The sequence below is a fragment of the Piliocolobus tephrosceles genome, chromosome 10, assembly GCF_002776525.5.
Source record: "Piliocolobus tephrosceles isolate RC106 chromosome 10, ASM277652v3, whole genome shotgun sequence".
Lineage (NCBI taxonomy): Eukaryota > Metazoa > Chordata > Mammalia > Primates > Cercopithecidae > Piliocolobus > Piliocolobus tephrosceles.
Window position 1 is genome coordinate 104,971,539 of NC_045443.1, and position 27,512 is coordinate 104,999,050.

A 27,512-nucleotide genomic window follows, 5' to 3' on the forward strand; every position below is an offset into this window, starting at 1 on the left:
TAAAATGAATAATAGTTACTTTTTAGAGTTTTTGGGGGTATGAGGGAAATCACATATATGGACACAATACACACAGTAGACATAAAAAAATAGGTGTTTTCCTTTTTTCTCTACCAACTTCATAATGATGTCAGATTTTAATCCTAACCCAGCTGTACTAGATTATTTGGGTATCTTCTTCAGCTCTTCCCTGCCTCCCAAGTTGTAGAGGGTTGAATGAGCTGAGACAAGCACCTACCAATGTGAGTATGTAGGGGCTATGCAGTAAATGTCATTTGCTATGACCCCCAACCTGTCCCACCATGTTCTTTCCTTCCTAAAGTGCCATTTTCATGATGGGATGGAATTTTAGAGGCCAGGGAGGAGATGTGCTGTGACATCGGATAGGTCCAGCTTGGCACTGCACAGATCCTAACAGACAAGTGCAATGCAGTGAATGACCCTACCTGCTGCAGTGAGTGATGCCACCTAGGCAACTGACCCACCAGAAAGTGAAAAGTTAGACTTTATTCACAGCTGGGTAGCATTCATGGAATTTGACAGCCTCTAAAGGAATGCTAGTTGCCAGAAACCACCTCACACTGGGATCCACCAACAGTTGGCTTCGATGGGGGGCACCCCAGGGAGCTGATGAAGCCCAGATAAGGGATAACATATCCTGAGAACACATCACACATCCCTGATAGTATCACTGCCATGAGCACCTTTCAGGCCACAGTCACTGTTCTAGAAGGCTGCTGAGAATGTGCCACCTTCTCTTGGAAGCCTTCCCCACCCTGCCACACCCTGCCTTCCCAGCTGGTTGGCCCCTTTTTGTTTTGTGCCTCTTTGAACCTTTTATCAGTGTCTTTCAGTGCTTGGCACCCTAAGCACCAGCACACAGTAGGCAGTTCACAGATGACTGTTGATTGAGTAATTAAGAGAGGAAGTCAGGGACTTTGAAAACAACTATTTTCAAGAGAAAGCATCATACATAAGGTCTCTGGATATAATTATTCTCCTGAGAATAGAAGAGTGAACATTTTCCTCCTCTTCTAAAGCCTTTAAAAGGAAAAAAAAAAGTGGGGTGGGGGGAGAAGAGAGTAAAAAAGAAAAAAACCTAACACCAGGAGACAACTCTGGAGAATACCATTTGAGGCTGCAGGAAAAGTTCAGGCTTAGGAGAAAAGATTGATTAGTCATGTCTGCTGGGGAGTGGGCTAGGAGGAGGGCAGCATGTAGGCTTGAGAGCTGCCATCTCTCTTCAACCCTTGACTAGCGACCAAATTAGTGAAAATCCAGCTTTAAGAGTGAAGTATGGTTTTCCTTCAGCCTCTAATTGGGATATTTAGCAAATATGGTTTACTATTAAAATGAAAATGGGGTGGAAACTATACAATTTTATAATCCACATTGAGTTTATATTGGTACCCTATCAACAGAAAATACATATTTTTTAATGTATGAGAAGGAAAGTGACTCCTTTCATCTGAATTACTGATTATTCTTTCTGGAAGGGATCCCATGGTATCCTGGGGACAGGAAGGAAGGACATTGCAAACTCAGGCTGCCAGAAGCACTCCACTGAGAGCCTTGCATCACTTCCTGCAAGTGAGGCTCAAGCAGAGCTTGTAGGGTTCCCCACTTGGCCATGACAGTTGACCATTTGTTCTCTGCTGAGATCCTGTCAGGCAGCTGGAGCACAGCCCCCAATCATTCCCCAAATAGTTGGGATACAGGTGATTTGCTTAGATTTTGCCGCAGTTGGTACAGCCCGGTTCTTGTCTCTCCAGACTGCTTGCGGCTTTGTCCTTTGTTGGATGGTGCCTTCCCTCAGATCACAGTGAAGTGGAAGATTGGCAGTAGCTTCTGTGAATGGTATGCACCTGTACCTTCATACCAAGGGGTTGGTAACCATAGAGGCTGTGAAGTGAAAACACATCCAAGTTGATTAAAATTTGGTGAGGAAAAGGAAATTCTGTGCTTATAGAAGACTGATTGGCATGGAGAGTTTAAAATGCGTACTGAAGTCAACCAAGAAAATGATTTGCACCTTTTCCTCTTTCCTTTTTGTTTTGGATCTTGGATACAATAGAGGGTTGAATTATTCATACTTAGAAGTTCACGGACATTTTATCATCATGCAAGGGCTCTCTCTCTCATTTTATTAATATTTTATATTTATTTATTTATTTAAGACAGAGTCTCACTCTGTAGCCCAAGCTGGAGTGCAGTGGTGCAATCTCGGCTCACTGCAACTTCTGCCTCCTCCCGGCTCAAACAATTCTTGTGCCTCAGCCTCTGAGTAGCTGGGACTACAGACGAGCACCACCACGCTCGGCCAATTTTTTGTATTTTAGTAGAAACAGGATTTTACCATGTTGCCAGGGTTGTCTCGAACTCCTGGGCTCAGGCAATCTGCCTGCCTTGGCCTTCCAAAGTGCTGGGATTACAGGGGTGAGCCACCGCTCCCGGCCTCTTTCTCTCATTTTAGATCTTCACTTTTTTCTCTTTGTCTATATCTCCACTCCCCTGTAGGTACTCATCCAAGGTGTTTAATATATGCTCTTGGACAGGTACATGTCTTTGTAAAACATGTAAAATTGCTTTGTGTGTGTGTGTGTTATTGATTTATAGAAATGATATTGCACGAAGGAGCTTGTTCGGATCTTTCCATTTTCACCCATGTTGTCAAGATCTATCCATGTTGGTTGTACATCTAGCTTATTGTTTTTAATAGCTGCGCAGTTGGTTCAATCAAGATAGGTTAAGTTATGCAGCAGTAATAGCATGAAAATCTTAGCAGCTTAGAATTACACAGGTTTACTGCTTAGCCGTATTACATATCCATCCCGTTAATAAGAGTTTTGCTTTGGAGACTTAGGCTGATGGAGCCTCTGCCATTCAACATGGCAGAGAGAAGAGCAAGTGGCACATTACACATTGGCTCTTAAAGGTTCTGTCCAGAAGGTGACAAATAGCACACTGATTTTAAAGCCTGCCCAGAAGTGGCCAAAACAAGTCTCATGGCCATTCTCCACTTTAAAAGCGGTGGGAACTGCAAGCCTACTATGAATCTAAGAGGTGGAAACACTGGAAATATTTGGTGAACTGTGTAATGACTATCACATAGTAGGCACCCATCATATTTTGTGTCTATCTGTTCTTTAGTGATGGGCAACTAGTTGCTTCCAACTTCCGACTACCCTGAACAATAATGTTGTTATGAATCTCCTTTCACTTGTTCCCATATGGACCCCGTGCAAGTATCTATACTCAGGAGTGGGTTGGTTGGGTCACAAGGTTCATACGAACTTGGTTTTGATAATCAGTACCAGGTGAGTCTCTGGAACTACTATGCCAGTCTAGACTCCCACCAGTGGTGCGGAGGGGTTCCCATTTACCCATATCCTGTTTAACAATCAATATTACTCAACATTGTAATTTTGCAAATCTGTTGAGTATAATGTGGAATCTCGTTGCTTTCATTTTCATTTATCTTATTACTAATGAATTTGAGCATCTTTTCCTCTGCCTGTTGACTATTCTGGTTTCCACTTCTGTGACCTGCCTATTCATATCTACAGATCATTTTTCTATTGCATTTCCTTTCTTTTCTCATTGATTTATAGGAGTTACATATGTAGTTAGATGTTAATTCTTTGTTGTGTTTAGACATTGTAAATATCACTTTCCACTCTGCCACCTCTCTGTTAACTTTCTCCACAGTGTCTTTTGTTGAACAGAAGCCCTAATTTTGATGTAATCAAATCTACCAACTTTTTTTTCTTTTTGCTTTTTGGTTTGTGCCTTGAGGATTTTATTTAAGAGGACCTTCCATGCCCTAAGTTCACAAAGGTATTGTTTCACTTTCTTCTGTTAGCATTGTAATTTTCCTTTCACATTTAGGTTTTTTATCCACTTAGAGTCTACTTTTATATATTGTGTTTGAGAGGGATCCAAATTCATTTAGCGAGCCAGTTTTCTCGACATTATAGAACCATTCCTTTCCCCATTGAGATGAGATGCAACCTTTATTATAAATCAGGTTCAAACATTTTTTTTTTTTTTTTTTCTTTTTGAGACAGTCTTGCTCTTGTCACCCAGGCTGGAGTGAATAGTATGATCTCGGCTCACTGCAACCGCCACCTCCCGAGTTCAAACGATTTCTTCTGCTCTAGCCTCCCAGGTAGCTGGGATTACAGGCACCCACCACCACACCCAGCTACTTTTTTGTATTTTTAATAGAGACGGGGTTTCACCATGTTGGTCAGGCTGGTCTCGAACTCCTGACCTCAGGCGATCCACCCGCCTTGCCCTCCCAAAGTGCTGGGATTATAGGCATGATAGGCATGAGCCACCGTACCCAGCCCAAACATGTTTCTCTTTTTTCCCTGAGCTTTTATTCTCTTCTGAGCTCTCTGCACCTTATTGTTCAAGAAATAAAACAGAATGAGTTTTGTTTGGCAGAATTTGTCTGGTGTGTTCTGAGTAGGGGAGCCTTGATGATTTCCTGTAATGCTGGGAGGTGGTGAGACATAATGAAACTAATGTGAAACTTGGGGTCAGAGGAACCCAGGCTTGGTCCTGGCTCCACCACTTATAGCCACGTGAACTTGAACGACTTCCTCAACCTCCCTGAGCCTCCGTTTCTACATCTGTTAAACAGGGATGATGATATGTATCTCCTAGGAATTCTGTGGGAGTTAAATGCTAGAATATATGTAGAAGCATAGCTTTCAGTAAACATTATTTTCCCTTTGATCATTGTCACCAGACAATAATAACTCTAACAGTAAGTGGTTTTCCCCAGGCATCACCAAGACAGGTATACATTGGGAACACATTATTCCTGATCCCCCAAATGTCACTGCCTCTTGTTCTCACCTGCTAATGGATGACTTCTCCTCAGTTCTTTCTGTGTATCCCCATGGTGGCCCATGTGGGCTCATGGAAGCTTCCCATTGGCCTTCCCGCCCATGGGCACACTTCCATTGGCACTGCAGAGGTCTCCAGGGACACACACTTTCTCCTCTTCCAAAGTCAGCCAATCAGCCCCACAGGCTTGGAGACAAAGGTAGATGTAGATGCTTAGCCAGGAATGTTGGACAAGTCCTCAGAGTGCGGCTCTTGCCTGGGCATTTCTTCACGTGGGCTTTAGGAACACAGTATTTCTGCCGGGCTCCCCTACCTCTCTCAGTCCTTTCCCCTGAAAAAATAGAGATAAAATCAAGACAAAGCATGGTCTCTGGGTCACAGGCTTGAGGGAAGCATGGGAAGTGTTGCAGCCGTGCTCTGGGCTGCGTGGCCTGGTGGGGCTGCTGAGCGTGTGCTGCTGGAAATAGTTTGGTTGAAAGGCCATGCAAAGCCAGCTCTGTGAAGGTGCTTCTTTGGCTGCCTTTCAAAAAAGGGATTTTTTTTTTACACTTTTGTGACTTAAGCTTTTGATCCCTTGGTTGTGGCTCTGTGCCGATACCTTTGCTGAGCCTTGAAGGGCTGTCAGGCTAGGCAGGAGAATCCAAAAGTTCTTTTCGACCCAGCACACTGGCCAAGAAAGGCTATCACCTTCCAAGAAGGGTGACCACCTCCTCCTATATGGCAGCCCTCAGAGGGCATTTATCTCAGTGGGCATTGGCCTGACCCACCCCACTTCTCCTCCTCCCTTTGGATTGTGTTTTGAACTACTGCTGGCATAGCCGATCAGAACATTCTTTCCTTCCCCCCAACCTTATGATATTAATAAAGCGATTTCATTCCTCTCTGGATCCTGGGACCTGTGTGTAGGCTCTGGCTTGATTCCAGCTTGAGTAGCAAGCAGGGAGATCATTCTGCAACTGTGCTATGTCAGAATGAGACTAAATCCCATCTCTATGTTGTTTCTGCCAGGCTGACGGATTGGAGAGAAAGGAGATTTAGAAAATCTACCCCAAACCTGTTGCTAAACATCCTCACACTGTCTGTCTAGTCCCTGGAATGGAAGGATTTGACTGGCAAATCTCATTCTAGGATGCGACTAAGCTGCTGTCCTGCCAGGCTCCTATGAAGCTTTAGGGGAGAAGTATGGAGATGGGTTGGGGAGGGGCTCTCAGTCCAGATGCCCAGAGCTGGGCCCCGTTTCAGAGCCAGTTGCCCTCCAATTTTAAGCAGTAAAGTCTGGCCTAGTCTTTTGTAGTTATTCCTTTACTAGCAGAGGATTCCTTGCTTTTCTCTCTCATTTCTTAAATACTCCTGGAGTTAAGGAGGTAAATAAATGTACGCTCAAGATAGGTTATGAAATTGAGTTTTTTACTCCTCCTCCATTTCCATCTTAATAGTGCAGTATACTTGCTATATTTTTGTGTTAAACGTTAAGAGGAAGGCCATAATTTACTCTTCAAGCTCCATTTCCACTTATTTGATCTCCATTTCAGCTTGGATGGCAAAAATACTTGGTACTTCTGCCACTGGGGTTCTGTGATCATGGCAGACATAAGTAATTGAGCACAGCACTTTTTCTGACTGAGCTCAGATGGGACTTCAGGATCCTTCTCAACACAGTTCTAGGCAGCTGTTACTCATGAGAATCAGCATGTGAGACGTAAGCTGTTTGCTCTCCTGCCTGGAAGGTACTCATCCGGTCTCCTTCATAGTTCTTTATTCATTCTATTTGGTACTTTGTACCTTATATGACAAAGTATCTTCACTTTGTAATATAAGATATAGTGAAGACCTATACATGAAAAAGTGAAGATGTATTTTCTGTAAGTTGCTTCAGAGAAGAATCTGTGTTTGATTTACTTTTGCATCATCCCAATTCTGCCCTGTTGTCATCTTTAATACCTATTTGTTGGATCAATGAATGAATATATCTTCTCATTAAGGCTAAGAGGACAGTGTTGAAATTGTACGCAGGACCAGCGTTAGGTCTTGCACCTCCTTCCCCAGAGACACATGAAGGAAAGCCAAGCAATAATTACAGAATACAAGAACATAAGCTGACAGTACATTTAAGCCCATTTCCTGCCCCAAACCAGAGCAAAGCGGGGATAGTTCATCTCATGTAAATTTCATAATACAGGAAACTGCCTCCCCTGAGCCAAAATTCAATTCAACTTGGCGTCTTTCTCAGCTTAGTTCCAGCAAGTGTATGGCACTGAGAGGTAGGATAGAGCCTGCATCCTCAAGGAGTGTATTACCAAGAGGGCCATAAGGTGTCCACATGACTAAATCAGCATAATAACCCCCTGACATCCTCTATAACCATTTGCCTCTGTGTTCACTGAGCTCAGCCGCGTGGACTTCCTGCCACACTTGAGGATACACCCACCCCAGGGCCTCTGTCTATCACGCCTGGCAGCCACAGCTTCACCCCCTTGCTTCCCTCCGGGCTCTTCTCAAATGTCCCCTATGTCCCTGATGACCCCATCATTCTCTTTCCTCCTTTTCTTACTTTATTTTTTGTAGCACTTTAACCAGTGGACCTGTAGACATTGACTTATTATAGTCTTTGTTCATCATCTGTCTCCTGTTCTGAGATGTGAGCTGCAGGGACATTGCCTCTTTGGCACATTGGTGTCTCCCCAGTGCCGGGAGCAGGGTTTATCAACCTCAACACCATTGGTATTTTGGCCCAGACAATTCTTTGTTGTGAGGGGCTGTCCTGTGCATGGTAAGATGTTAAGCAGCATCCCTGGCCTCTACCCAGTAGTAGCCAGTAACACCCCCTCTTCTCAAAAAGAATGCCTCCAGACATTGCTAAATGTCCCCTGGGGGAGAGGCAAAATCACCTCTGGTTGAGAACCACTGGCCTAGAACAACATTGGCACCTAGCAAGCACAAATATGTGTTGGGAGAATGAATGAACTCCGCATTGGTTGATGGTGCTCCTACTGTGTGCTGAGCACAGGTTTTCTCCCACTTACTGTTGCATCTGTGTGCGTAGCTGGAGCAATTCCCATCTACACTTCCTCAAAGGCTGTTCCTAAATGTTTCAGCTGGGTAGTGCCTGTAGGAAAATATATGATAAGATTCAGGGCCCATAAGCAGAGAAGCCATTAGCTTGAACCAGTCTTCCTCTGCCTTGGCCCAGAAAGCAGATACTCCCCTGGGGTTCACTTTATGTATATAAAGCATCACTTTCCTTTGAGGAAGTGGGGTGATTGTGAGGTTTAGAGATAATATCCATAAAGCATCTAAAACAGTTCCAGACACACAGTACTAGATGCTTAATAAATGGCAACTGTGATATTATGCAGAGGCCTTAACCTGACCCCTGGTTGCCTTTCCAGCGTATTCCTCCCACATTCCCATCTCCAAGCTCCTCTATCTTATAGATAAAGCAACTGAAATTGAGTCAGCTGGAGGAATGTGCCCAACGTCACACAGTCAGGAAGTGATGGAGCCGGACCCTGGAGCCCAGGTGTCTGGGCTGTGGGACCCTGCACTTTCTCTTCCATGGAGAGAGGGATGGCCCCGTAACTCAGCATCCTGCACTTTCCCCAGCCTGGCACCTTCCATTCATGCTCAGTAAATACTTGTAGGGGAACTGAATGCAGAGCCCAGCAAATAAAAGTCAGACAGGATCAGTGCTGGAGTGGATTCCGTGCAGGCAGTTCAGGACACGTGGGAGGTGGAGAGGACTTTCCAGTGGAATTGTTAGTGTGTCTCCTGGGCAGAGGCCTGGGTGAGCCCTCCCAGGGTGAGCCCACCGAGTCTCCATGGTGGGAGGGCTCTGGAATCTTCAGTTCTGTACCTGCAGAGGGAGTGGGCAGGGAAGGGGGCTAGGGGTAGCTGCAGCCTCCCCTCTGTCTGCCTTAGTGCCCTGTACCCTCCTCCTGCCTGGTCAGAGCACTTCTTTGTTCTCCCCTCTGCTCTGTTTTCCAAATCGGAGGCTTTGAGGTCTGCTGGGTCCTTTCCTTTTTCTACTTCCTACATCTTACAGCCCCTACCTGACTTCGCAACAGACACAGTTCCGGCTTCAGAACTGCCCTAGTTGTCTAACCTACATTTCCCATTTCCTGCTGGGCAGGATCTCTCACCTGCCCTTCGAGGCTGGGTTTGAGGCCGGCTCACTTCTGTCTCCCCGTGTCCCCCTCCCAGGCTGGGACCCTCCCACACCAAGTTCACAGTTGGCTTTTCAAATCTTTGCACTTTGGGGCCAGGGGAGGCCCTTTTCCTGAGTGCTTTCATCCTTCCTGGCCTTTTCAAAGTGAGCTCCGTAGCGCCACCCAACCCGCTGGGACCAGGATTCTTGGCTGCCCTGCTGAAAGTCATGCTTTATATACATAAAGTGAACCCCAGGGGAGCGTTTGCTTTCTGGGCTCGGGCAGAGGAAGATGGCTTCAAGCTAGTGGCTTCTCTGCTTATGGGCCCTGAATCTTCTCATATTTTTTCCTACAGGCACCACCCAGCTGAAACATTTAGGAACAGCCTTTGAGGAAGCCTGTGTTGGTAGGGACATCTGAGAGTGTTGATGAATGCCAACGGCTCTGATGGAAAAAAATCAGCTAATCAAAAAACCATTTAGGAGTAGCTTTCCTCTACAGTGAATAATTTGATCTTTCCTGATGCTCTGGTACCCAAACTCACCTGAGATCTTTGACTGTTTTCTCTCTTGGGCCCTGAATGAATGCTTTGGGATGGAAGAAGTAGCTGGCTTTGGAGAAAGGTTAAGTCTTTTTGGCTTCCTCTGGTCACGTGACACATAGAGAACCCATTTAGCAAGCAGATTCCTGGACTGAGGAACCTCCCTGAAATGGAAACACTAAGCCGTTAAGTGTCAGGGGTTCCCTTTAAAATAACAGTAGTGGCTGGGTGCCGTGGCTCACGTCTGTAATCCCAGCACTTTGGGAGGCTGAGGTAGGAGGATCACTTGAGCCCGTAAGTTTGAGACCAGCCTGGGCAACATGGTGAGACCTTGTCTCTACTAAAAATACAAAAAATTAGCTGGGTGTGGTGACATGTGCCTGTGATCCTGGCTACCCAGGAGGCTGAGGTGACAGTGAGAGGTGACAACATGCTAGCAGCCCTCACTATGGACACGTCCTTGGCCTCGGGGTCCACTCTGGCAGCGCTTTGAGGACCCCTGCAGCCTGCCATGGCACTTTGGGAGCCCCTCTCTGGGCTCTCCGAGGCCGGAGCCTCTCCCTCTGCTTGCGGGGAGGTGTGGAGGGAGAGAAGCGAGTGGGAACTGGGGCTGCCCGCGGCACTCACAGTCCAGCGTGAGTTCCGGCGGGTGCGGATTCAGGCTTGCCGGGCCTAGCACTCAGAGCGGCCCGCCGGCGGCACCGGCCCGGGGCAGTGAGGGGCTTAGTACCCGCGCCAGCAGCTGCATTGGTGCGCCGGGTCCCCCAGCAGTGCCGGCCCGCTGGGGCTGTGCTCGAGTTCTCGCCGGGCCTCAGCTGCCTCACCGCGGGGAAGGGCTCGGCACCTGCAGCCCCCCATGCCCAAAACCCCGCGGTGGTGGGTTCCCATGCAGCCGGAGCCTCCACAACGAGCACCGCTCCCTGCTCAGCGGCGCTCTGTCCCATCAACCGACCAAGGGCTGAGGAGTGCAGGTGCACGGCGTGGGACTGGCAAGCAGCTCGGCCTGCAGCCTGGGTGCGGGATCCACTAGATGAAGCCAGCTGGGCTCCTGAGTCTAGTGGGGACTTGGAGAACGTTTGTGTCTAGCCGAGGGATTGTAAATACACCAATCAGCACTCTGTGTGTAGCTCAGGATTTGTAAATACACCAATCAGTACTCTGTATCTAGCTAACCTAGTGGGGACTTGGAGAAATTTTATGTCTAGCTAGAGGATTGTAAATGCATCAATCAGCACCCTGTCAAAATGGTCCAATCAGCTCTCTGTAAAGTGGACCATTCAGCTCTCTGTAAAATGGACCAATCAGCAGGATGTGGGTGGGGCCAGATAAGGGAATAAAAGGGCAACCTGCTCGGGTGGCCTTTAACAGTGGTGGAAGCCTTGTGTTCTTGCTGTTTGCGATAAATCTTGCTGCTGCTCACTGTTTGGGTCCACGGTGCGTTTATGAGCTGTAACACTCACCATGAAGGCCTGCAACTTCGCTCCTGAAGCCTGCCAGACCACAAACTCCCCCCACCGGGAGGAACAAACAATTCCAGATGGGCCACCTTTAAGAACTCTAACACTCACTGCAAAGGTTTCCCCCTTTACTCCCATTGGCGAGACCACAAACCCACCAGAAGGAAGAAGCTCCGGACACATCTGAATGTCTGAAGGAGCAAACTCCTGACACACCATCTTTAAGAACTGTAACGCTCACTGCAAGGATCCGCAGCTTCATTCTTGAAGTCAATGAGACCAAGAACCCACCAATTCCGGACACAAAAGGAGCACCTTAGCCCAGGAGATCAAGGCTGCAGTGAGCCAAGATTGTGCCATTACACTCTAACTTGAAGGACCAGAGTGAGACCTGGTCTCAGAAATCATCATCATCATCATCATCAATAAAAATAAATAAAATGACAGCAGAAACAACAGCAACAAAACCAGGGCCGTGTCCTCCCCTTGGACCAGTGGGGCACCTCCAGGGGAGAAGACCAGGGGCCTGGTGTCCTTCTACCTCTCATTGGCTGTGGAGACTTTAGCAGGTGGCTCGAAGTCTCTGGGCTCAGGTTGCTGCACAGTGATGTTCGTTACTTAGCTGCTGGAGGCCAGACCTGGGCCAGATGGTCTCTGAGGTTCCTTACCGCTTTGTTTCTGTGATCCGCTCCCTTCCACCTCCACTGCCATCTTCCCAGCTGGACAATTGTTCTTTATGGACTTCTCTTCCTGCCTTTGGAATCCTATACCCTTCAGCAGTGTCTCCTATTGAAACCTGCAGAGGCTTCCTTCCAATCACCTTGGGAGTTGAATCCAGAGTTCCTGCCTTGACTGAGGCTCTGTACCATCCTGCCTGGGCTGGGCTGCTTTTCCAGCCCACTTCCCCGTGCCCCATCTCTTGTTTGTCACTCTCCAGGCCCAGGGACCTTTTGGCTATCCCTTGAATAAGACCAGCATCTCTCAGCTTCAGCCTTTGCCCTTGTGGTTCCTTCTACCAGGATGGTGTCCCCCAGACAGCCCCATGGCCCCTGTCCTCACTTCTGTCTGGTATTTGCTCACCTCCTGGAAGATGCCACGCCCTCCTCTCCCTCCCTCACCACCCTGCGACCCAGCCATCCCCCTTCTGTCCTCTCGTCTGGCCATATTTTCCTTCACAGGGTGTGTGTTATATATTTGGTTCTTTTGTCTCACTCATCTCCAGAAGGGCCAGGCTTTCTCTGTTTTGTCACCACTGCATCTCTGATCCCCAGAACTGTTCCCAGCACATAATTGTAGGCCTTGAGTATATATTTGATGAATGGATGAATAAATGAATTTGCATTTATGCTGCAAACTCCTTACTCCATGACTCTGGAATAGGTTGATTTCTCTGGGCTCACGTTTCTTAACTGAACAATGGGCTTATATTCATTCTAACACCTCACAATGTTGTGTCTGGCTGCAGTTTAGAAGGAAAGCAGACCTGCAGCCATCTATCCACCTTGCTAACAAGAACAGATTCCCAGGCCCCTTGCAGCCCTGGCATTGCATGATGCTATGATTCATCTGTAACCCTTGAAAGACCTGCCCTTAACTCCCGGAGTGCAGTACAGCAGTATAGGTTCTCAGCAGTGAGAAACAAATACTGCTGCTGTGGCCCAGAGCAAACAGTTTTCTCCTTCATTCTGAGTTATGTAATGATGATCAGAGCTGCCTTTTATTGAGTGATTACTATATGCCAGGTTCACTTGTTGTTTTATTCAACCCTACAACCCTTGTGTTGAGTGTGTAAGGTGCTCTCAGCAGCCCTGTTCTTCAGGTGAAGGGCCCAGAGGTATAAGGGGCAGATTCTCCATTTGAGCCAGGCCCGTCTAAGTCCAGAGCCTGACGTCTCACCACTGCTGTGTGTTTTTCTGCTCTTCAACGAAGACAAAGAGTCAGTGGCTACTACCTGGACTGTCTTGGACATGGAGATGCACTGCTCAGATACCCCTTCAGGACTGAAGGGCCTCCCCCAACAGCTGAGGGGAGTGCTGCTGGTGCAGCTGTCAGCTTTCAGTCCCCTTTGGAAGTTGACTTTGTTTGAGAGAGCTTCTGGGCCAAAGTCTCACCCCTCTCCCTAGGCAGCCCCTGTCCAGGGACTGATTGATGTGGGGATATAAAAGCCCAGCCCCCCGCACCAATTTAGGATGGCGCTGAAGGGTCATCCTAGCTTGCTAACAACCACTAGAATGGGCTGACGCCTCTGTTGAGACTGCATCACAGTCTAACTTCTCCCTTTGTCCAGTTTTGCTTCTCACCCTTCCCTGCCACTGGGGTTGAGCCCAAGAACACTTCCTTGAGAGAGAGAGAGAGAGTGTGTGTGTGTGTCCCATGTACACTCCTTTTATGCTCATTTCTGTCTCCTCATTTGCTTCTTGGGGACCCCAACTTGCCTCAGGGATGTCTCCCCTCGATCCCTGTGGACTTGTCTTAGGACTTAGAGGACCCCATGTGCTGGAGGTGACCATGTGCTTGGAGGTGACTCTCAAACTAGCTCCTCATTGTGGTTCTGAGTTGTGATGTTTTCTGGTTAGACAAATAAGTCTTTGCTGAGCTACTGTAAACACACACCATGGTCATTTTTGGCAAATGCCTGTTGAAGACGGATGCTTTGGGAATGAGAAAGGCAGAAATGGGATTACCATTGCACACAGGCCACACAGCCAAGAGGAAGACCTTGTTTTGGGAAGGCAGTGGGATGTGGCCAAATGTAATAAAGGCAGTAGGATGTGGCCAAATCATGTTTGAGTCTGGGTGCCTCAATGACAGCTCCATTCTGGACTTGTTTTAATCCCCTCGTAGTTTCCAGAAGAACCACAACACACACTTGATGCTCAAGAAGTGTGGGAAGAAGATAAATGAATCAGCAGGTAGGAAGTAAAAGGGAACCAAGCAAAGGGAAAAAGTGGGAAACATAATCTCATCGTAGACTTCAGGAGACCAAGCCATGTGTAAATTTCACAAACACCAGTGGAGTGCTCCCTTTGTGCAAAGCCAATGCCAAGGGCTGGAATATTAGATGATTCAGCCATGGTCCCTGTCCAGAAAACACTTGTGACTCAACCTTGGGCATGTCCCTTAACCACTTTCTTTGGCTTGGCTTGACATGGTCTCTTAACCTCAAGTCACTTAAATATTGGGGGATGATGGGTTTGCTTCCTCTTGGCATCTTCTCTGCTCATCCCCTTACTTTGCACATCATTTGGCAATGACTGCACCACTGCCACCACAAATTGCTATTAATTGTTGAGCACTCACCATATGCCAGGACCTGCACTTAAAGCAATTTGTGTATGTGTACACTATGGTATTTCATCCTTATAACAACTCTATAAGGCAGATACTGTCCTATTTTATAGATGAGGATCTGAAGCTCTGGGAGCATAGATAATTTGTCCAAGGTCTTGTAGCAAGTAAGTAGGGGAGCTAGGGCTGTCCAACAATGCGCCCCCTCCTCTTAGTCCCCCTCCACCTGGAGAAGCCCACCTGTTCATATTTTTGGCTCCCACCTTGTCCCCTTACAGGCCCTCATTTCCCTTGAGCTGTCTGGTTCTGCCTCTACACACTGGCTTGCCTTCCCTTTTTCCCTTATCACAACCCGTCCTGACTGTTCATACCCAAACCTACAACTGTGCTGGCTCCCTCTGTCTTTGGGAATAAGAATGGATCTCCTGTCACTTGTGAAAACGTCCCCTGATGGGTCTTTGGCTGCATGCCATGCCCTGCGGACAAGCATTGGGGTTCCCCAGGAGGCTGTAAAATAGGAGTCACTGGGATTCAGCCTGTATCTGATGTGAGAGCCACTCCTGCTTTTGTAGCACAGAGTAGCAGATGATGCCAGAAGGAATTTAAGAAGTTTGATTTTTGGTCACAGCAGTAGGCAGTGTGGTTTAGTGGTTAAGCACCACAGCCATCAAAGTTGACATTCTGGACTTACCATGTACCTGCTGAATGACCTTATGCAATTTACTGAACCTCTCTGAACCTCCCTTTGCCCTTCTATATAATTGGGATGATAGTGAACTCCCATAGAATTGCTGGAAAAGTAGGTGAGACATTGCATTTAAAGCACTCATTGCTCCACCTGGTGCAGAGTAAGGGCTCCATAAATGGTCATGGTTGTTGACATTGCTCTTGGTGTTAGTAGACCAGTTGATATGGTTTGTCTGTGTCCCCACCCAAATCTCGTCTTGAATTATAGCTCCCACAATCCCCACATGTCATGGGAGGGAACTAGTGGGAGGTAATTGAATCATGGGGGTGGGTTTTTCTTGTGCTGTTCTTGTGATAGAGAAGAAGTCTCATGAGATCTGAATGGTTTTATAAAGGGCAGTTCCCCTGCACACACTGTCTTGTCTGCCACCATGTAAGACATGCCTTTGCTCCTCCTTCACCTTCCACCATGATTGTGAGGCCTCCCTAGCCATGTGGAACTGTGAATCCATTAAACCTCCTTTTCTTTATAAATTACGTAGTCTTGGGTGTTTCTTCATAGCTGTATGAAAATAGACCAATACACCAGCTACAAATTGAATAACCCCCACATCCCATCCTCTCTCATTCCTTTTCTTCCTTCCTCAAGTTTAATCATTACCCACTACCAGCAAAGCCTAGTGCTGGGACAGTTGGAAACAGAGTGATGACAAAGACTGACTCAGCCCTGAGGAGCTTACAGAGCCCTCCAGAAGAACAAGGGTCAGTCGGACAAGCTGCCAGGAAGCCTTCGCTTTCAATCTCAGCTCCACTCCTTGCTCCATGTCTCTGAAACAGGTTGATTTATCTGGGCTCAAGTTCCTTAACTGAACAATGAGCTTATATTCACCATAACACCTCACAGTGTTGTGTCTGGCTGCAGTTCAGAAGGAAAGCAGACCTGCAGCCATCTATCCACCTTCCAGCAGAACAGATTCTCAGGCCCCTTGCAGCCCTGGCATTGCACGATGCTGTGATTCATCTGTGACCCTTGAAAGACCTGTCCTTAACTCCCAGGGTGCGGTACAGCAGTATAGGTTCTTAGCACCAGCAAATGTGTTCTGAACTGAGCGCTGGTAAACAGACCCAGTATTTATGAATGGGTGTCACTGGCCTGCTGCTTTGCGTTTTATCACCAAAGATTATGGAAGATTGGGAGTTCTTATTTCAGAGCATGCTTTATGGTTTTCATTACTCTCCTGAATCTCTGCATAATTTGCTGGGATTAGGGATGGGGTGCCTTTGTTTCTTTGTTTGCATTCTTTTCCTTCCATGTAAACCAGTAAAAATCAATAAAAAGTCAGCAGATGAAAGCCCTGCCCACACCAGAACTTGGCTGCGTGTCCCAACATGACTGAGTTGGCCCCTTCTTGGTCAGGGAACAGGCTGAGTGAACCTGAACCTAGGTTTTTGTTTCTGTGTGGTCTCAAGGAGGACCACACCCTGTATTCACAGATGGGGAAACTGACACCAAGAATTAGGAAATGACCTGTCTAAGGCTGATTTACCTAGCATCTACTGAACCCCATGCCGAGTCATTTGACAAATTATTTTGGGGTGCCTGCTGAGTGTAATTAGCAAGGATCGGGGAGTGGCTTTGTTTCTTTGCCTGCATTTTTCTTTTTAACCCTGAGCTGAGCTGCCATTCTGTCACAATAGTCTCCAAAACAGGGTACATGCATGAATGTGCACGAAAGGGCAAGAAGAATGTTCTAGAACATTTTTTCTTATCCTTTTACTATTTATATACTTTATGTATATTTTATAATAAGCTATATGATACAGTAGTACAGCAGTATATTATATACAATGTTATATATGCTACGTACATGTCTCCAATATTATACTATATATTCAGTTATAGGTTTGGTATAATCTATAATTAAATATATAGTCACATATCAGGGAGGTATACATAAGAATGATAGGGATGTGTGATCAAAACTGTTTGGAGACCACTGGTTTAATGAATGCATAGCTGTTCCTGACCATTCTGTCTACACTACCCACCCCTCATCATTATTCTCATTTCCTCTATTCTGCCTGTGTCTTAATCATTCTCCCTGATATTTTATTGCATTTTTGTTTATGGTCTGTTTCCTCTACTAGAAAGGTAGCTCTGCATAGGTGGAGACTTGGGTTTGCCTACTATTGTCTCCCCAGCACCTAGAAGTGTAGGCTGGACACTCAGGGGCATGTGCTAAGTACTTGCTGAAACAAAGGAATGGGTGTGCAGCCTCTACAGACAGGTGAACACACATGCCCCACAAGAGTGGGCTGTGTACAGGCTTAGGGCAAGTGCAGAGTAATCTGGGGATGCCAAGCGGGCATCTGATCCAGCCTAAGGTATGCAAAGGGGCTTCCTAATGAAGGGCTGCCCACGCTGGCACCCAAGGAGTTGGCCAAGAAAGAGGAGAGCTCCAGGTGGGAACAGCAAGGGCAGATGGCAAGAGACTAGAGAGGGCAGCTTCTTCCTCAGGGCTGGGCAGTGTCGGAATTAATGGCAACGGATGAGGCTAGAAAGGAGATTAGATCTGTTCATTAAACGCTTCTACGTTGTCTTCAGGAGTTGGGGCTGTATCCTAAGGGCAGGGGGAACCATTCTGACTGCAGCGTGGTATGGTGTGTGGAGCATGGAGTAAGAGCCAGACCTCTGGATTTGCATCCTGGCTCTGTCATTTGTCAGCTCTGTGATTTGCAGTTATTTAACCTCTCCTGCCTCAGCTCCCTCAGCTGTAAAATGGGGGTGATAATAGGATCAGCCTCAGCAGGGCATTGGGAGGATTAAATGAGCTAATTTATGTAAATCGCAGAGATAGCTCTTGGCATGTAATAACTACTCTATATGTGCAATTTATTATAATTCATTCAACAAATGTTTATTGAGCCCCCTATGGTCTCCAGGCTGGAGATACAGTCGTGACCAAATCACACCTAAACCATGGAGCTTGCATTCTAATTAGGGCAGAAAAAAACAATAAATGAAGAAATAAATTAACAAGAACAAATCAGCCAGCATAAGACCAAGAAGAGAATTACAGTGGGGACGTATAAAGGTGATGGGACTCCCTCAGGTTGGGCATTCCATAAGTACCCCCTGGAGGAGGTGACTTACTTGGAATGAGTTTGGATGCTTTCGAAGGCCTGCAAGAATGAGTGTGTTTGCCATATAGTGGGCCCGGGGGAGGGAGGCTTTAGGAGAGATGGGCGGGGACCTGGCCACACAGGGCTTGTCTGTCAAGGGAAAGGGTTTGGATGCAAAGCCACTAGAGGTTTCTACATGTGGTGGGATTCGACTACTTTTTAAAAGATCCTCTTTGTAGTAATTGTGAATGGGAGTTCACCCTTGATTTGGCTCTGTGTTTGTCTATTATTGGTGTATAGGAATGCTTGTGATTTTTGCACATTGATTTTGTATCCTGAGACTTTGCTGAACTTGCTTATCAGCTTAAGGAGATTTTGGGCTGAGATGATGGAGTTCAGCTATAAAAAAGGATGAGTTCATGTCCTTTGCGGGGACGTGGATGAAGCTGGAAACCATCATTCCCAGCAAAGTAACAAAAGAACAGAAAACCAAACACTGCATGTCCTCACTCATAAGTGGGAGTTGAACAATGAGAACACATAGACACAGGGAGAGAAACATCACACACCAGGGCCTGTTGGGGGGTGGGGGGACTAGGGGAGGGATAGCATTAGGAGAAATACCTAATGTAGATGATGGGTTGATGGGTGCAGCAAACCAACATTGCACGTGTATACCTGTGTAACAAACCTGCATATTCTGTACATGTATCCCAGAACTTAAAGTATAACAATAATTAAAAAAATAAGCCTCGTAACTGCTGCCTGGACTTATTGCAGGGTAGGAGGGTCCTTGACATGAAGAAGAAAATGGGCTTGCCAGTGCCCCTGCTGCGTCCCCTCACCTCCTCAATGTCACCTTTGCCCTTCATTGCTTCCAGTTCGCTTATGTTCTCCCTGACCCCACGTCAAGGCCCATTCTGAGGATCATTCCAGCTAAGAGCCAAATGACTGCAGCGGTTTACTTTGCAGCTCTTTTGGGTGCCAGATTGGCCAGCCAGTGAGTGCCACACTTAGGGTGCAGACCCATTCCAAAAGCCAGGCCTATAGGCCCTCCGCATTTGCCCTGCATGTATGGCTGGCCAGAGACCACTTGGTGCCTTCCACCCACAGCCTTGACTTTAGCATTTGCCTCTGTTGCCTGTGTGTGTGCCGCATTTTGAGAGGCAACCTGGCGTAGAGGTGAAGCCAGAAGGTCCCAGAGACAGGCTGCCTGGGGTGGAATCCTGCTTCCACTCCTTGCCAGCCAAGTGACGTTGGGTAAATTCCTTGACCTCTCTAGATTCTGGTTTTCTCTTCTGTAAAATGAGGATAACCACAGCAACTACATTACAGACTTCTGAGTGAGAGCCCAGCACATAGTAAGTGGTCAATAAGTGTTTGCAGTTATCAGTGTTACTTTCCTGCCTATTCAAGGGGACAGGCACCTGTTCTCTGCCTACCTTTCAGAGATGGCTGCAGGATTAATGAGATAATGATTGTCGACTGTTTGGAGCTTTGCAGAACAAAGGCACTGCATGAATACACGTGATTATTGTTGTCATCTTTATGCTTTGCCTGGGTGAGCCTATTGTGGTTGACTGATTTATGGAAATGGTGTGTCCCCAGGTGAACTGAATTACTGATAAGGAAATTTCAGACAGTTCAGATAATCACAGAGTCTTCCATCTGCTCAGGGCCTTTCATTGTGAAAGCTTCCAGGGGGCTGTGTAAGATAGAACAGCAAGAGAGCACCCATCCAAGCATGGCTCCAAGTGTCCAGGTGTGCAGGCATCCACCTATCCATCCACCCAGTAATGAGCATCAGACTCAGGTGTGCTGAGCATGCTGGGCTCCAGACCTACACAGCTGCAGTCCCTATGGGAATGAGGAAACAAGTGTGCACCTGACAAAAATGGCAGTAGCTGAGGGCTCACTTGTCTGGGACATTTGCTGAGCACCAAGTCATGTTCCAAAGATTTCTTATGTATTGATGTGTGTGATTCTCAACATCCAAGGAGATAGAAACTGATTTTACACATAAGGAAGCAGAAAAGACCTGCTTAGGGCCATGTAGCTAGGAGGGGTGTGGCTGGGGTTTCGACTCAAGCAGCCTGGCTCCACAGCCAACAGTTTCCTTAACGAGCATGTGACCATTTCTAATGAGAAACAAGAAGCCTCCCCAAATATCAGCAGAAAGAAAGATAGGTTAGCTGAGAGAGCCAGTGGCACTGGCCCAGAATGGAGACCCTGGTTGGGTGTCTTTGTTCCCTAAGTGCCTCTTGGCCGGTGTCTTAGGTTGAGTTTCCTGGAAAAGAGACTCTTACGAGGTGCCCGAAGGAAACTTATTGGGGATTGCCCCTGGGGTTAACTCAGGGATGCAGAACTGGTCAGAGAGAGAAATTGAGCTGTGATATACTCACAACATAGGCCTCAGTCCGTCCCATGGGAATAGCTCTCCAGAGTTGTCCCCAGTCCAGACAAGGGGGCCAGGTCTTTGTACCCCCACACCAACTAGTCATTGGATACAGCTGCCCCAGGAGCGGGTGTGACCTTGAGACAGGCCTTCCTTAGGCCGAGCAGTTCCTGGGAAGAGACTCAGCAGGAGGGCCTTGAACCTGCCAGCAGAGCTTGCAAGGAAAGCCTACAGCTTCCACTGCAGGAGGCATTGCTCACGGAGCAATTTTACAAAAATCACCCTGGAATCAGGGGTTATAACCAGAAACCAAGGTGGTAGCTTGGACTTTCTGGCACTCTCAGCCCCTCCACACCATGTCATGTAGCTTTTTCTTCTACGTATCTGTTGATCGCTTGTACTTCTGCCCATCCTCATACTAGGGCTTAGTTCAGTACTTCTCCCTGGACTGGATTTAGACTCTGATGCCTACTCACTGAGCAATGAAAATAAGCCCGATCCAGCTTCTTCTTTCCTCAAAGGCAGCCATTCATTCATTCTTTTTATTGTCTCCTCATCCCACATTTAGGTATTGAGTGACAGGTGCTGGGGATGTAGCAGTGAGAAGACGGACACGAACAGGCTCTGTCCTCATGGAGTTTGCTGCCTTGTGGGCTGGACATAGACAAGTCAACACATGGAATACTTTCCAGCAGTGATAAATACTGTGATGAAAATAAAGCAAGGTATTGGAAACTGCTCTAAGCAGGCAATGCAAAGGTGTGTAAGTCAACACACCCAAGGGTGACACCTTTGCATTGCCTGCTGAGAGCAGTGCCTGGTGTGGTCTCCCATTACATGACAAATATTAGTTATTTGATTATAATTGATGACAGGCTGACTTAACTGACATCATCAGCTTTGGGGGCGGCCTGTCCTTCCTTCCTGCCGGCTGGGGTGAGGTTCCGAGAAGCTTTCCCGAGGTGTGGTGCTTGCTGACTCAGCAGTGCTCTGCCTGGCAGGGCTGAGATGTTCCTTGGAAAAGCTCCCACCTAGGTCCTTGCCCAGGCCCCCCGGAGCTGCCAATCACAGCTGCTCTGCCAGTATGATGGCTCATGGGGCCCAACAGCTATGTGCACCCTCCCCAAGCCCTGACTCAACTTGGGTAATCTTGTGAGAATGGGCGTTCTCTGGCATTTCCTGCTCCTCGCTGGCCTGGAAGACCTTGTGAGAACAGCCCTGCCCCCACCCTCCTGCCATCCTTACCGACATGCCCAGCCTGGCCTGAGCCAGGACTACAGCAGGCCTGGGAAAAGGGACCCTGGAACTTTGAGGATTCTGTGGAGTTTCACAAAACCAGGGTTTGAGTGAGAAGTCTGAGTTCTGGTCCAGCTCCTGTTGTGTGACCTTGACCCGGTGTTCTCTGGGTTTTAGTTCCTCATCCGTAAAAATGAGGCCTTACTAGACTAACGTTATTTCCATCTCTCACAGCTGTTCTCTCCTGCCTCAGGGCTTTTGCACTGGCACTTACCTCTGCTGGAATACTCTTCCCACCTCTCTACCTTTTATCTAGTAGACTCCGTTCCTCCTTCAGGCCTCAGTCAATCGTCCTACCTGCCTAACAAGGCTAGTTCACGGTCACTCTGATAGGACTACAGAAGACTATATTCCTCTCCCTTGTCATGAATCAGTTGTCAGTTGATATTTGCTTGTGGGATTCTTGACCAGTAACCATCCTTACATGCCCCAGTGAGGGCAGGCATCTTGCTGTCTTGTCTGTAGCTGTATCCCCAGTGCATAGCACAGAGCTTGGCGTGTAGTATATGCTCAATAAATGTTTGTTATGGAATGACTCTTCAAATGAGATTATATAGATAAAGGCCCCTTATAAATATAAAGCAGTAAACAGAAGGGAGGTGTTCTATTATCAGTGGGATAATGACATTGGCCTGGGGGAAGCATCTCAGGATCTACAGGGATTTTGGGTGACATTTCTAAAGCTAAAAGAGCATCTGCCCCCCATTCTGTCCTGAGTCAGCCTGTGCCTAGTGAGCCTGCAGTCCTGACTGATCATTCCCTTGGCCTTTGTTATAGAGCAGACCAGGGTAGGTGTCTCTGAGTGGCCAGCTGCTTGCTCAGCCTTTCTGTGTTACATCCTTTTCCCGCAGCTGCCACACACAACTTTCTAATTATGTCATGTCGTGGTGATGTCCTTGATATGTCACAGCGCCCTGGGCTTCCCTGGGTGGGAGGCCGAGAAGTTGAAGGAAATGGAAAGTGTGTGTGTGTGTATGTGTGTGTGTGTGTGTGTGTGTACACGCTTGCAAGAAGATGGTGTGGATCAGACAGTCAGCTACGTTCTTTTTTTTTTTTTTTTTTTTTTGAGACAGAGTTTCGCTCTTGTTGCCCAGGCTGGAGTGCAGTGGTGTGATCTCGGCTCACTGCAACCTCCACCTGCTGGGTTCAAGTGATTCTCCTGCCTCAGCCTCTTGAGTAGCTGGGATGACAGGTGCATGCCCCCACACCCAGCTAATTTTTGTATTTTTAGTAGAGACAGGGTTTCACCACGTTGCCCAGGCTGTTCTCAAACTCCTGACCTCAGGTGATCTGCCCACCTCAACCTCTCAAAGTGCTGGGATTACAGGCATGAGCTGCTGTGCCTGGCCAAGTCAGCTGCATTCTAAATCCACTTTAAACATTCTCCCCGACCTTGAGCCTGCTCCTGTGGGTAAGTCTCCTTGCCGCTCTTGGTAGTAGGCAGTCTGTGTCCTTGATCAGCCTACACCTAAGTCAGTGAATTTTTGTTGAGGGACTACTATGTGTCAAGTACTGGGCTAGGTGCTGAGGGCTCAGCAGTGGCAATCCAGGCAAAGTCTTTGCCAGCTTGTAGATGACTGTTCAGTGGGGAAGATAGATGTTAAACAAATCACCAGCTGTAATATTGATATGGTAACAAGTGTTTCAGGTACTTCAAAGAAGAGGGGCAGAGTAGGTGTCTCATTTTTGAGTTTATTCATTCATTTGTTGAACAGTATCTTAAAGCAACTGCTCTGTGCCAGGCAGCATGCTAGGTTAAGTACGTCTTGTCCCTGGGACCTTCCTAGACCACCAGGCCATAGCAGTGACTCCTTCCTCAGAACAGTCAGGACACCTGCCCCTGCCATCTGGGACTTGATAAGTTTTTGACTTGTGCAATTAATTCAAATTTAGCACCAATATAAATGCACGTCTCACACAGGAGCTTTGTTGACTTTTTCGTGGGATTGGTCCTTATTCCACCAAATAGTTAAGACTTCTCCTCCCTCGTCTTCCTCCTTCCCCTCCTCCTACTCCTCTCCTTCTCTTCCTTGCCTTTTCTCCTCTTCTTCTCCTTCTTCTTTTTTTTTTGAGACAGAGTCTCGCTCTGTTGCCCAGGCTGGAGTGCAGTGGCACGATCTTGGCTCACTGCAACCTCTGCCTCTCAGGTTCAAGTGATTCTCCTTCCTCAGCCTCCCAAGTAGCTGGGATCATAGACTCCCACTACCACGCCTGCTAATTTTTGTATTTTTAGTAGAGACGAGGTTTCAACATGTTGCCCAGGCTGGCTTTGAACTCCTGACCTCAGGTGATCTGCCCACCTCGGCCTCCCAAAGTGCTGGGATTACAGGCGTGAGCCACTGCACCCGGCCCTTCTTCTTTCTTTCTCTCTTCTCTGCCTTCTCTTTCCTTCTCTTTATCCTCTTTTTCTTTTTCCTCCTCCTCCTCCTAATTCTTCCTCCTACTTTTTATTATGTGCCTCCTCCTTCTTTTTCTCTCCTCTTTCTCCCCTCTTCCTTCTCTTTCTCTTTCTATTTTCTCCTCCTCTTCCCCTCCTTTTCCTCCCATTCTCCTCATCTTCTCCCCTCTTCCTCCTCCTTCTTTCCTTCCTCCTCTTCATCTTCTTTTCCTCCTCATTCCCCTCCTACTCCCACCCTTTCTTCTTCCCTCTTCCTGTCTCCTCTCCCCTCTTCCCCTCCTGCTGGAGGCCTGGGCCAGCCATCCTGGAGCCCTTGAAGGCCCATGCAGGGGCCTGGCAAGTGGTATCTACACAGCACCAGCAGCTCTCTGTTGGATATTCCTTGCTTCCCTGCCCTTTGTATTCTGAATTGACCTAGGGCTCTGCTAATAGATGTGAAGGGTTTGCACAGTGCCTGGCGCATAGGAAATGCTCAAAGATAAATAATGAACATTGTCAAGTTGGTAATGATGATGATGGTTATCAGGAGCCAGAGTTTTTTCTTCAGCTCTTCCATGGATACATTAATTTAACAAAGATCAAGTGAGTTTGCTCAGATTTTGTGTTCTCTGTTCCTCAGAGGAAAAGCATCAAGTTTACATTTTTCCTTTTGGAGTGAATGGACATTAAAAATCAGAGTTCAACTTTTTAATTTCCTTTTTCAAAGAAACAGATATGAGCTGCAGGTGGGTGTTAACCTGTGGTAATTGTGACTGCACCTCTGTACTTCAAAGATCACAAGCTTATTTTGAATACTTGAGGTTGGAAAATGGAGCCAGAGGCTATGGGATTCACCTCAACAAATTTGCAACAATGTTTGAGACATTTTAGAAAATTAAACAAAAACTGTTTGAAGAAACAATGTGACTCAAGCTGTAACCACCTACTTCCTCTAGTCTCTCCCCCATAATAGCTAAACATTTTTAATGCTTATGTACGAGGCATATTGCATGCTTTCTCTCATTTAAGCTCGCTATCATCTTAGTTTACAGGTAGGAAAACTGAGGTATAAGCAGGAATACTCCCCAAGGGTCACAAATGATAGAGCTTATAAATGATAGAGCCAGACAGTCTGACATCTGAGCCTACATGTTTCCCCACAGTGACATTCTGCCCCCTAACAAGAATCTGTTTAGATTGCAGGTTCTGAAACTGGCATGGCAACTCAACTTTCTGGATTTGGCCTCCTCCAACACTCCTGTCCAGAGTGACTATTTTGGTTATTAATTTCTGTGAAACAAACCAACCCAAACATAGTAACTTAAAACAACAACCATCTTATCCCACAAATTCCGAGTGTTGACTGAGCTCAGCTGGGTGGTTCTTCTGCTCCAACAATGTCAGCTGGGGTTGCAGATAGCTGGGGGGCTCTACTGGACTGGTACGTCTAGGATGACTCCCTGACATGTCTGGTGCCTTTGTGGAAGATGGTTGCAAGTGTGAGGTCAGGTGGGATGCTGGGGCATGTGTGTGTGTGTGTGTGTATGTCCCTGATAGAGAACCACTTCCTCTTCCCAAAGCCTTTCCATGATGTCTTTCCATGCGTTCTCTCTGCATGGTCTTTCAGCACAATAATTGGATTTCTTACATGATATTCAGGGCTTCCAAAAGCTCAAAAGCAGAAGCTGCCATGCCTGATTCTCTGGTCAAAGTTCTGTCTAGATTTCAGTGTGGGAGGAGACTAAACAAGGGCATGGCACTGAGAGGGGTGGTCCATTTGGGACCCCCTTTGGAGATCAGCTACCACAGTGAGACTTCTCCTTCATGGAGAAGTCACACAGCTCATGGGCAATGAACCTATGTGACTTAAAAAAGTACTTACTGTGCGGTTTACCTATAGCGTATCTTATTGTATTTAATGCTCCCACCAATCCTAGGAGGGGGATATTATTTTCTTCCTTTTATGGATGAGAGAATAGCCTTAGACGCTTAATAACTTGCTCAAGGCTAGGTGGCAAGCCTTGAGTGCAGGAGTCTGGATTCTGACAGGTTAGCCTGATTCCAAAGCCTATGCTGTTTCCTCTATGACATCCTCTCTTCCGGGAAGGTGGTACACGTTTGTGTCTGCTTGCCACTTTCAATCAAATCTAATTAAACAAGCCAACAAATATTCACTGAATTATTAGGATGTACCAGGTTCTAGGAAGTGGTAGGAGGCAGTGTCAGTACTGCTTTCTGCCCTCAGAGAACTTGATTGCAGGGACAAGATAGGTAAACAGGAAAAGATAAAACCAACAATACTGGTTAGTGCTGACATGGTACTACCGAGGGTGGAGGGAGAGGAGACAGACTTGGAGAGGAGATGATCTTGGAGGCTGTTCCTCAGAGAAAGTGGAATTTTAAAAAATGATTGGAAAAAAATAGATTGGAATTTGGAAAAAGGTCTGAGGAGTGGTAATAGTTTAACTTACACAACACATACCATGGGCTTCACAGGGCTACAAGCACTTTCCATGAATTAGTTTATTGAACTTGGCCAGGCATGGTGGCTCACACCTGTAATCTCAGCACTTTGGGAGGCCAAAGTAGGGGGATCACCTGAGGTCAGGAGGTTGAGACCAGCCTGGCCAACAGGGCAAAACCCCGTCTCTATTAAAAAGACAAAAATTAGCTGGGTGTGGTGGCATGTGCCTGTAATCTCAGCTACTCGGGAGGCTGAGGTAGGAGAATCACTTGAACCTGGGAGATGGAGGTTGCAGTGAGCCAAGATCGCACCGTTGCACTCTAACCTGGGCGACAGGGACTCCGTCTCAAAAATAAAAATAAAATAAAATAATTTATTGAACCCTCAGGCAATCCAGTGAATTGGGTGCCATCATTATTGCTGCTTTATAGATGAGGAAGCTGGGGCACAGAGGGATTAGGTAAGTTGTCTGAGTTCACACAGTGTGTAAAGTGGTGGAGCTGGATTTGAATTCCAATTATGTGCATTCTGGCACCACAATCGGGATCCTAATTATCAGGCTGGACCACCTTTTGTAAGGGAGGCTGATTTAGAAGGGGGTCTTTTTGGGGAGAGAGTGGGTAAACCAGCTTGGCCAAAACACAGAGCACTTGTAGAGGGAATGAGCATAACAGTGACTAACACTTAAACACATTTGATCCTTCCACCTCCCCACTCCCCTGTAAGGGAATGATCGTCTGATTCTACAGGTGGAGACCTCAAGACTTAGAGAGACAAAATGAATTCCCTAAGAGCACACATGTGGACTCCAGACTTTAACCTAGATCTTCTCTATTTAAGCCATTGTCTTCCTTTCATATAATGAGAAAATAAGCTTTGACG

The 27,512-nt window shown here is 47.0% G+C and overlaps 1 protein-coding gene and 1 non-coding gene across 4 annotated transcripts in view; both read left to right on the plus strand.

Annotated features, from left to right (window-relative positions):
* The window catches only part of BTBD11 (BTB domain containing 11), a 340,058-nt gene that overhangs the window by 47,270 nt on the left and 265,276 nt on the right, over nt 1-27,512 (plus strand). The window lies entirely within an intron of this gene.
* LOC111539098 lies at nt 9,377-9,459 on the plus strand. The gene has a single exon (XR_002730578.1). It is a non-coding gene; the product is annotated as a small nucleolar RNA SNORD74 (small nucleolar RNA).